The following is a 10,080-nucleotide window of genomic DNA, read 5'->3' as shown; positions in this document are numbered from 1 at the left end:
TCCACCCTCTAACTCCTCTGCTAGGTGACACCTTAGCAGGAAAGTAAAAATTCCACACCCCATCCTCTAACTACTCTGCTAGGCGATGCCTTAGTAGGAAAATAAAATTCAACACCTCCACCCTCTAACTTCTCTACTAGGTGACACCTTAGCAGAAAAGTAAAAATTCCACACCCCATCCTCTAACTCCTCTGCTAGGCGATACCTTAGCAGGAAAATAAAAATTCAACCCCTCCACCCTCTAACTCCTCTATTAGGCTATGCCTTAGTAGGAAAATTTAATTTTCTCCTGCGCGCTGCTCCTCTACTAGGCGATGCCTTAGTAGGAAAATTACATTTTTCTCCTGCCCTCTGCTCCTTTACTAGGCAATGCCTTAGTAGGAAAATTTAATTTTTCTCTGCTCCTTTACTAGGCGATGCCTTAGTAGGAAAATTTAATTTTTTTCCTTCCCTCTGCTCCTCTACTAGGCGATGCCTTAGTAGGACAATTAATTTTCTTCCTGCCCTCTGTTCCTCTACTAGGCGAGGCCTTAGTAGGAAAATGAATTTTCTTCCTGCCCTCTGCTCCTCTACTAGGCGATGCCTTAGTAGGACAATTAATTTTCTTCCTGCCCTCTGTTCCTCTACTAGGCGATGCCTTAGTAGGAAAATTTAATTTTCCTCTTGCCCGCTGCTCCTCTACTAGGCGATGTCTTAGTAGGAAAATTTAATTTTCTTCCTGTCCTCTGCTCCTCTACTAGGCGATGCCTTCGTAGAAAAATTTAATTTTCCTCCTACCCACTGTTTCTCTACTAGGCGATGCCTTAGTAGGAAAATTTTAATTTTTCTCCTGCACACTGCTCCTCTACTAGGCGATGTCTTAGTAGGAAATTTTAATTTTCCTCCTGTCCGCTGCTCCTTTACTAGGCGATGCCTTAGTAGGAAAATTTAATTTTTATCACCATCATAATACAACAACATTCATGAACCGAAAAGAAGAACTTGATTTTATTGAATTCCAGCCGATTACATGGAAAAATTCAAAAAAAATGAAATACATCAACGATGGAATCAAGAATAATACTTCCTAAGGTGATAAGCATTCCAGGGCCTCTTCAAAGCCTTGCCTTGCGCATTCTCCAAGTAATAGGCTCCAGAGTTCAGCTTCTCGATCACTTTGAAGGGGCCCTCCCACTTCGGATCCAACTTTCCTCTCTGCTCTTCTTGCACCTTCCTCAGGACCAAGTCACCTACCTGGAAGCTTCTCTGAATGACCCTCCGATTATAAGATTGCGCAATGCGATTTTTATAAGCTTCCATGTGAATGCTTGCAGCCTCCCTCTTTTCTTCCAAAAGATCAAGGTCAGTTGCCCGTCTCGTCGCATTATCTTCGTCATAAAACATTACTCTGGCCGATTCCAACCCAATCTCAGCCCGGAGCACTGCCTCATTACCGTAGACCAAACTGAAAGGAGTTTCTTTGGTTCCTTCTCTCGGAGTGGTTCGGTACGCCCATAAGACACTTGGTAGCTCATCCACCCAATTGCCTTTAGCTTTGCCAAGTCTAACTTTTAGACCCTGCACTAGCGTTCGATTAGTCACCTCCACCTGACCATTACTCTGCGGGTAAGCTACAGAGGTAAAGACTTGTTGTATCTTCATCTCTTTACACCAAGCTTGGATCTTAGCCCCTTGGAACTGTCTCCCATTATCAGATATCAATCTTCTAGGCACCCCATATCTGCATACTATATTCTTCCACAAGAATTTCAGAACGTCATTCTCAGTGATTCTTGTCAACGGCTCTGCTTCCACCCATTTCGAGAAATAATCAACTGCCACCAATAAGAACTTTTTCTGAGCAGGAGCTATAGGAAAAGGCCCCACAATATCTATTCTCCACTGGTCAAAAGGACAGGCGGCCGTGATAGCTTTCATCATCGCTGTCGGTCGGTGATGCAACCAGGCATGACGTTGACAACTATCACAAGACATCACTATCTCTTGAGCATCATGCAGCACTGAGGGCCAACAATAACCGGCTAGCAACACCTTCCTTGCCAATGCATAAGCCCCCAGGTGATTTCCACAGCACCCCTCATGAACTTCTCGGAGTACATAATCAGCCTCTTGATAACTCAGGCATCGAAGAAGCGGCCCTGCAAAAGACGTTCTATACAACACTTCTCCGATCATCACATAACGCGAACACTTTGTCTTCAACTTACGAGCTTCGCGAGGGTTATCAGGAAGCTTTCCCTCTTTCAAGTAATCAATTATAGCAGTTCTCCAATCCTCTTTTTCTTGCTCCATTGCAGGTGAACTTGTGTGAGGTGTGAGTTCGACTTGAAAGACCACATCTCTAGTCTTCCAACTTCCCATTGTCCCAGCCATTTTGGCTAGAGTGTCCGTCTTTTCATTTTCTTTCCTGGGAATTTGTTCAAATATAATCTCTGTGAATTTCTCTCTGACTCTGTCCACTTCTTGAGCGTATTCAATAAGTTTTTCATCTTTTACATCATACATTCCCTTTATCTGTTGTGCTACCAGCTGAGAGTCAGAAAAAATAAGTACTCGAATAGCTCCCACGTTTATTGCTGCTCGAAGTCCTGCCAACACAGCCTCATACTCTGCCTCATTGTTGGATGCTCGAAAGTCCAACCTTACCGCTAACTTCACCTCCTCCCCAGCTGGTGAAATCAATACCACTCCTACTCCACTTCCCTCCTTCGAAGAGGAACCATCCACATATACTTTCCAAGGGTCCTCATTTTCTTGATGCACGGTCTCAGCCAGAAAATCAGTTAAGGCTTGTGCTTTAATAGCTGTTCTCGGCTCATACTGGATGTCATACTCTCCCAGCTTAGTAGTCCACTTAACCAAATGACCAGACATATCTGAATGAGTTAAGATCTTCCCCAATGGACTGTTGGTGAGTACCACAATTGGATGAGATAGGAAGTATGGTCTCAAACGTCTTGCTGTCATCACCAAAGCCAAAGCCAATTTTTCCAACTCTGAGTATCTGATCTCTGCCCCCTTGAGGGCATGTGAAACATAATAGACTGGCTGTTGAGTCGATCCCTCCAGCTTGACAAGGACCGAACTCACAGCTTCCTCGGTGGCAGATAAATATACCCACAAAGGCTCACCTGCTGCCGGTTTGGCCAGGACAGGCAGCTCAGCAAGGTACTTCTTCAACTCTCCAAAAGCTTTCTCGCAGTCTGGACCCCATTCAAATTTTTTCGCCTTCCGCAAAGTCCGGAAGAACGGTAAGCTTCTGTGAGCAGACCTCGAGATAAACCTCGCCAGGGCTGCGATCCTGCCCGTCAACTTCTGCACATCATTTGGTCCTCGGGGAGAAACCATGTCTTGGATAGCTCGAACCTTCTCGGGGTTAGCCTCAATCCCCCTCTCTGTCACCATATAACCCAGAAACTTCCCACTCCTCACCCCAAAGATACACTTCTGAGGGTTCAACTTCAGCCTATAGGACCTGAGTGTGGAAAAGGTCTCCACTAAGTCAGGTATGAGCTGGGTTGAATCCTTAGACTTTACCATGATGTCGTCCACATACACTTCGACATTCTTTCCCACCTGCTCAGAAAAGACTCTATCCATCAATCGCTGATACGTGGCTCCGGCATTTTTGAGTCCGAAGGGCATGACCACGTAACAGATTCCTTCAGAGGTGATGAAACTCACTTTATCCTGATCCTCCACAGCCAAGGGGATTTGATGGTACCCTTGATAAGCGTCCAGCATGCACAAATACTGATGTCCAGCTGTGGAGTCTACCAACTGATCTATCTGAGGCAAATGATAACAATCTTTAGGACATGCCTTGTTGAGATCTCTGAAGTCCACACACATCCTCCACTTTCCTGAACTCTTCGCGACTAGGACAACATTCGATAGCCAAGTAGGGAATTGCACTTCTCGAATGTGCCCAGCCTCAAGCAATTCACCGACCTCTTTCTGTATAACTTTATCTTTCTCAGGCCCGAAATGTCTTTTCTTCTGTTTTACTGGGCGAGCATTCGGCAAGATGTTCAACCGATGCTCCGCTACATCCGGGGCCGTCCCAGTGAGCTCTTGAGCTGACCAAGCGAACACGCTGAGATTGGCCTGTAAGAAGGCAATAAGTTCCTCCCTAACCCTTAGGTCAAGGTCACGGGCTATTCTGAGCATTTTCTTTTCGGGTCCCAGCACTATGACCTCCGGTTCTTCCTCCATAACCTCCCAAACCTCCTTCCTCACTACAGGCAACACACTCCTCCCCCTTCTAATCATATTGACTTCCACCCGCGCCCTCTTCCCCTCCTTCTTCACCGTCCCTTCATAACACCGACGCGCGACCTTCTGGTCCCCGCACAAGACTCCCACCTCCTTCCCCACATGAAACTTCAACTTCTGATGATACGTGGATGCTACGGCTCTGAAATCCTTTAAGGCTGGCCGCCCCAGGATTCCATTATATGATGAGGGGGTATCCACCACGGTAAATGTTATCATCTTTGCTACCCGCAGAGGGTCGCGCCCCAAAGATAGGGGGAGAGTAATTTGACCCAGCGGCGGAATGGCATGTCCAGCGAACCCATACAGAGGAGTGGAGACCGGATCAAACTCGAATCCTTCCACCTTCATCTGATCCAACGTGCTCTTGAACAATATATTTACAGAGCTCCCATTATCAATAAAGATCCTTGCCACATCGTAGTTGGCAATAGTGGCCGTCACCACCAAGGCATCATTATGAGGAGCCACGATACCTCGAAGGTCTTCCGGCCCGAAGCTGATGACAGGATCTTGGGGTAAGTCTGCACCCCTGGATATCTCAAAATTCTCCAACCTCCTCCCGTGTGCTTTCCGGGCTCGCCCAAAGTCTCCATCAGTAGCACCCCTCGAGATCATGTGAATCATTCCTCTCGTGGGGTGGTTATCTTCATCTGCTCTCCTCCTCGGCTCGACAGGTTCCCGAGGAACATCCTGACCTCGCCCTTCTCTTCTCGGATCTCCGACCCTCTGGTTGATCCAAGGAGGACATCGACCTCGCCTAGGAGACGGGCGAGGTTTCGGTCGGTCCCCGGATGAGGATCCCTCTCGTCTGTCCGCCGGAGGCATCCTAACACCGTCCTCCGCTCTCTGCGACTTCTCCCACCTTCCCTCTGGCTCCCTCACCTCCATTACCTTATCGCGATTCCTGTTCAGAGGAACATGTGATGAGAATTGTCCTCTACTTCTATTTATGTCCTCCTCTTTTTCCCCTGAACCTCTCTTCCTACCTCCTCTCTCCCCCCCTCCATCCTACTTCCTCCAGGCCGCTGCTCCATCCTTCTATACCGTTGGGCATCCTCTAGATTTACATACTTCTCTGCCCGAGCCAGCAAGTCATCATAGCTCGATGAAGGTTTCTTGACCAGTGATTTGAAAAACTCCCCTCCTCTCAAGCCTTGGGTGAAGGCACTTATCATGATGTCCGGGGTAGCCGATGGTATCTCCAGCGCTGCATTGTTAAAACGCTGGACAAATTCTCGCAAAGTGTCAGACTCCTGTTGTTTCATCACGAACAGGCTCAAATAATTTTTCTGGTGCCTCTTGCTGCTAGCGAATCGGTGCAAGAAGGCAGCTGAAAAGTCCTCAAAAGAACGTATGGAGTTGGGCTGCAAGGTGTTAAACCACTGCTGGGCTGACCTCACCAACGTGCCCAAAAACACCCTGCACTTCACTCCATCCGTATACTGATGCAACAGGGCAGCATTCTCAAATCGCCCCAAATGTTCTTCTGGATCGGTATGTCCATCGTATTCTCCAACATTTGATTGTCGGAAACTCGGTGGAAGCCCTTCCTCCAGAATGGCAAGCGAAAAAGGACTTCCTCTTTTGGGTGCCGGCGCTCTACTTCCCAATTGCTGCCTCAACATCCGTATTTCATTCCACATCTCTCCCATCTCACTATTCTCCTCACTTGGGAGGGGCTGCGTCTCTTCAACTCTACTCTGATGGCCTTCAGCAGTTTCTTCTCGCTCTTGGCGAGTGGCCTGTTCTTCAGCGAACATAGATACTTGGTTTCTTTTCATGGCCTCATCCACTGTTCGGGTAATAAACTGGCCCAATTGCTCCAGGGTCAAGTTCCCCACATTTTCATTAGGACGGGGTTGCTCGGCCCTTGTCTCGTGACGAGGTGGTTCAACTCCTGCCTCCTGATGAGGTTCTTCTCGCTGCGTCTCAAGACGCGGTTGCTCCTGTCTCGTCTCAGCATGGGATTGTTCACGCCCCATCTGAGGACGCGACGATGCCGAGTTAGTTCTCCTGTTTCCTCATCTGCCTACCATCTCTACGTTTCAGCCCAAAAATTCCCACAGACGGCGTCAAGTGATACTCACGGGAAATTTTGGGTCCGATCCGAACGAGCGTCACTAGTTCAGACGTGGGCTTTAAGATTACCCTGAGCCTGAAATCACAAATAAGACCGTTAGAAAGGGCCAGGAGGGTGTCCTGGCGTAGCCCCTCCGACGCTCAAGTCAGAGACTGAGGATATATAGGGGGAGCAGCTAGGGGTGCTGCTGAAAACAATATAGTGAATGAAATAACCGTACGCTCAAACCTGGTATTTATAGGAGAACATATGGGCTTTGTCATGGGCCCTTCACCTGTGGGCCTTAGGTATGGGCCGGATCTTGATGGGCTCATCCATGGGGTATCATCTATGAGNTTTTAATTTAAATTAATGGTATATTTACACTTAAACGAAAATACATTTTTATAAATTAACTTGTGAATCTTTTTTTTTAAATAAGTTTCGATCGAATCCCTTTTCCCTAAATTTTCCCATTTTTGTTTTCCTCGTGGCGTTCCCTTTTTTCAGAGTATGAATTGAATAGCACAGTGTTGGGGAAGCTGCGATTTTTGAAGAGAAGAATCGGAACTGTCATTGAGAGGTGTGTGGCAACTACAAAAGCTCGTTGTGAGTTTCTGTAATTGGGGGGCAGCAGCAGAGGAATCAGGTCAATTGATCTTTCAACAATTTGTTCGAGTTGTTAGTTTTATTTGTTCAGTTCGTAGATTATTCTTTTTAATAGGCTTTTTTCAGCTGGTTTATGGGTCTCGGTAGTTTTTTTTTTTTTTTTTAAGGAATTCGCTTTTGAAGGATTAATGATATTCATAGGATTGGGGGGAAAAAGTTTGATTGGTTGAATTTTTGTCGTGCATTACGAGAAAATGAAGATTGAAATTTTGTTGGGTTTGGTTTCAAGAACCTTAGTTTACCTGACCCATAATAAAGAAAAGGAGTTGCCCCCTTGTTTTGAAGTTTTGGTTATATAGGGGAATGGGAAAGAAGCTGTAGAATACTAGAACGAATTCTTTAGTTTACTCTGTAACCATTATATATATATACTTATGTCGGAGTTTTATAAATTTATCGTGGAGATTCCCCAAGAATGTGTATTTTGTTTCGGTTTTTATTTCCTATGTTTAGACTTTATGTTGGTGTGTTTGAGCCAGTGCGCACTACATGTGACTTTATCTGTTTAGTCCTAGCCAGCGCTGCAATAAGTTTATACTTGTGCTGTTGGTTTTACATTTGACTGATTTGAGTATTTTTAAGGTTTATATTTGTGCTGTTGGTTTTACATTTGAGTATTTTTATTATAAAAATTGTTATCTGGTTTTTTGGTATGTCCAGGGAGGTTATGTCAAAATTTTTCTAGCCACAAAGTTTATTTTGAAACCCTGTGTAGTTGGACTGGTCATAGCTCTGAAGAGTTTAATTGTTGCACATTGTAAGAAGATGAAGATGTTTGAAAACACACATTCCATAGATTGTGACATTATGCTTGTTTATATGTATCCCGTAAAAATCGATATCTATGTTCGCACAATAGTGCGAGAAATAGGACTTAGTGTGTTCATATGGGTGTCTAAAATTGCAAAAATGGGTGGTATATGGTATGATAAGGACACTATTGATATATCCTTAATTCCTTAGATACAAAAAATACAGGCATGTGCAAACCCTCCAATGTAGGTAGCGCAGGGTCTCCTTCCACCTTTCATTTTTCTCAATGAGTGGCTATTCTTGTGGTGGACAAAGCTTTTGTGAGCTTAGAGATTAACACATCAGGTCTAGTATACTATTTCTTTTAAGTGCAATTTTGGTATTGTTACGAATGAATACCCTTCATTCTCTATTATAATTTGAAGTTTACTCTTTTCCCTTGTTTAAAAGCTAAGTCTAAACTTATCCGATGATAGTCCACAATTCATTTCTCGAATAGTGGCACAACACATTGCTGTGTAGTTATTACGTCTTATGGTAATATGTAGTGGCTAGATTTGCATATCCTAAGAAAGACTCAAACATAGGAATTTTTCACGGTCATCTCATGCATACTTGACGGAAATGGGTAAACAACTTAATTTTTACTGAGTCAAATGGCACTGATTATTTCGTTATATAACTTATAAACAGGACTGAGTATTTTTATTTTGAATTTAGGCAATTTATGGAATCTCATCTTCCAGCTTTTAGAGAAAAAAATCCCCATCTGGAGGTGATCACTGAGCTTAATCGTGGTTATCATCCTCTTTTAAAGGGGTTATATAGTGAGATCTCAAACCTCTCTTTATGTCTTGTTGTATGTGTGTGAATGTTTTAGTGCGCGCACATGTGTTGGAAATGTTCGTATGGAAAAATATACTCAGCTTGGATTAGGGTTTAGGGTTTTGTGGTAACATCTGTTTGATATGGGAGAGTTTATTTGGTTTCTGTTATTTTTTTGTCTTTAACTTTTTCAGCTGGGAAAAACGAAAATTTGGCTGTTTGTTATCCATTTTTAACTGATATTCTAAGTGGAAAAAGGTGAAACTACTTGGACCATTTTCCGAAATACTGATTTTGCAACATAAATTGAGAACATCGGAAAAATGGAGATTCCAAATTTGACATAAAAAAGGGGGAATGTGTTTCGACATGTTTGAGAGAAAAATAAAGAAACTTGAGTTTTTTAATTATCAAAAAATACTGGAACTATAATCGATCATTTTTATTTATTGATCTTTATTGTAGTAACCCTTTAGTAGTTTAGAATACTCGAGACTTTTAATCAAAGAAAAATGACGAGATCAAGTTGTTCAGAATCGCTTTCTTTACCAGAAACTGTGACTTGTGCATCACGTTATGCCGCCTAAGCGGTAATATTAATGAGGGAATGATGTAATTATCTCTTCTTTTTTTTGGATATTATTGTGACAGAAGCCCCAAACTAACTTGGATGCTGAAGACTGATGTATCGTCCATGAATGATGATGATGGCTTCCATTGAGCTGAAACACCAAATCACAGTGAGAAGAATTACAATTCTTCTTTAAAATCTTTTTTACTGTGAAGAATGGTTTTAGATACAACGAGCCATACTCGTATGAGATAGAAAACAAAATCTCCAGTTCCAGTAGTATTCGGACATAGGATAGACTTGACATATAACATGCAAACTGACCATACTTGCCAATTATCACCAGCTACGTTGTTTTGTGTTCTTGTTGCTCTTGTTGCTGATGCAAGTGATTTGTTTATTATTTATTTGTAATACAGTAAACAAGAATGAGCGTGTAGTCTGCATTAAGAATATGACTCCAGACGAGAGCATTAAGAATATGACTCCAGACAGAGATACACCAATGCGCGACCAGGCTAAGAAATTTGCAGGAAGAAAGGTGGTAAAGCTGAGGACAAGGGCATGCTACAAATAACCCGAATGTTCAAGGGACATTGACAACAACCAACACCGTGATATGAAATGCAGCTTTGTGTTTTATTTGTGGCTATTTTTGGGGCTTCGGGAAGGGAACCTGCTGTGTTTTGAGGGAGTGTTGAATAAGTTTCATATGATCAACTAGTGTATGAATATCCTGGAATTGTTACGAAGTCGTGAAGGCTATTCTGTTTTATGTTTCTAAGACTTCGAAATTTTCCTAGTATTCAATTGGATTTTGCGGTTCTGGTCCTTCTGACAGTGTATTTACTGAATTTTGCTCTAATTTTAATGTCTTAATTAACTCACGGACTAGCTTCTTGCTCGTTTACATACATCAAAGCTT

The 10,080-nt window shown here is 43.4% G+C and overlaps 1 pseudogene; it reads left to right on the top strand.

Annotated features, from left to right (window-relative positions):
* Positions 1–6,607: 6,607 nt before the first annotated feature.
* On the top strand, positions 6,608–9,928 carry LOC140982151 (large ribosomal subunit protein mL43-like; annotated as a pseudogene).
* The last annotated feature ends 152 nt before the right edge of the window (positions 9,929–10,080 follow it).

The sequence above is a fragment of the Primulina huaijiensis genome, chromosome 8 (assembly GCF_012295235.1).
Source record: "Primulina huaijiensis isolate GDHJ02 chromosome 8, ASM1229523v2, whole genome shotgun sequence".
Taxonomy (NCBI): Eukaryota; Viridiplantae; Streptophyta; class Magnoliopsida; order Lamiales; family Gesneriaceae; genus Primulina; species Primulina huaijiensis.
Note: the sequence above shows the minus strand (reverse complement) of the source record. Positions and strands in the feature narration are given on the sequence as shown.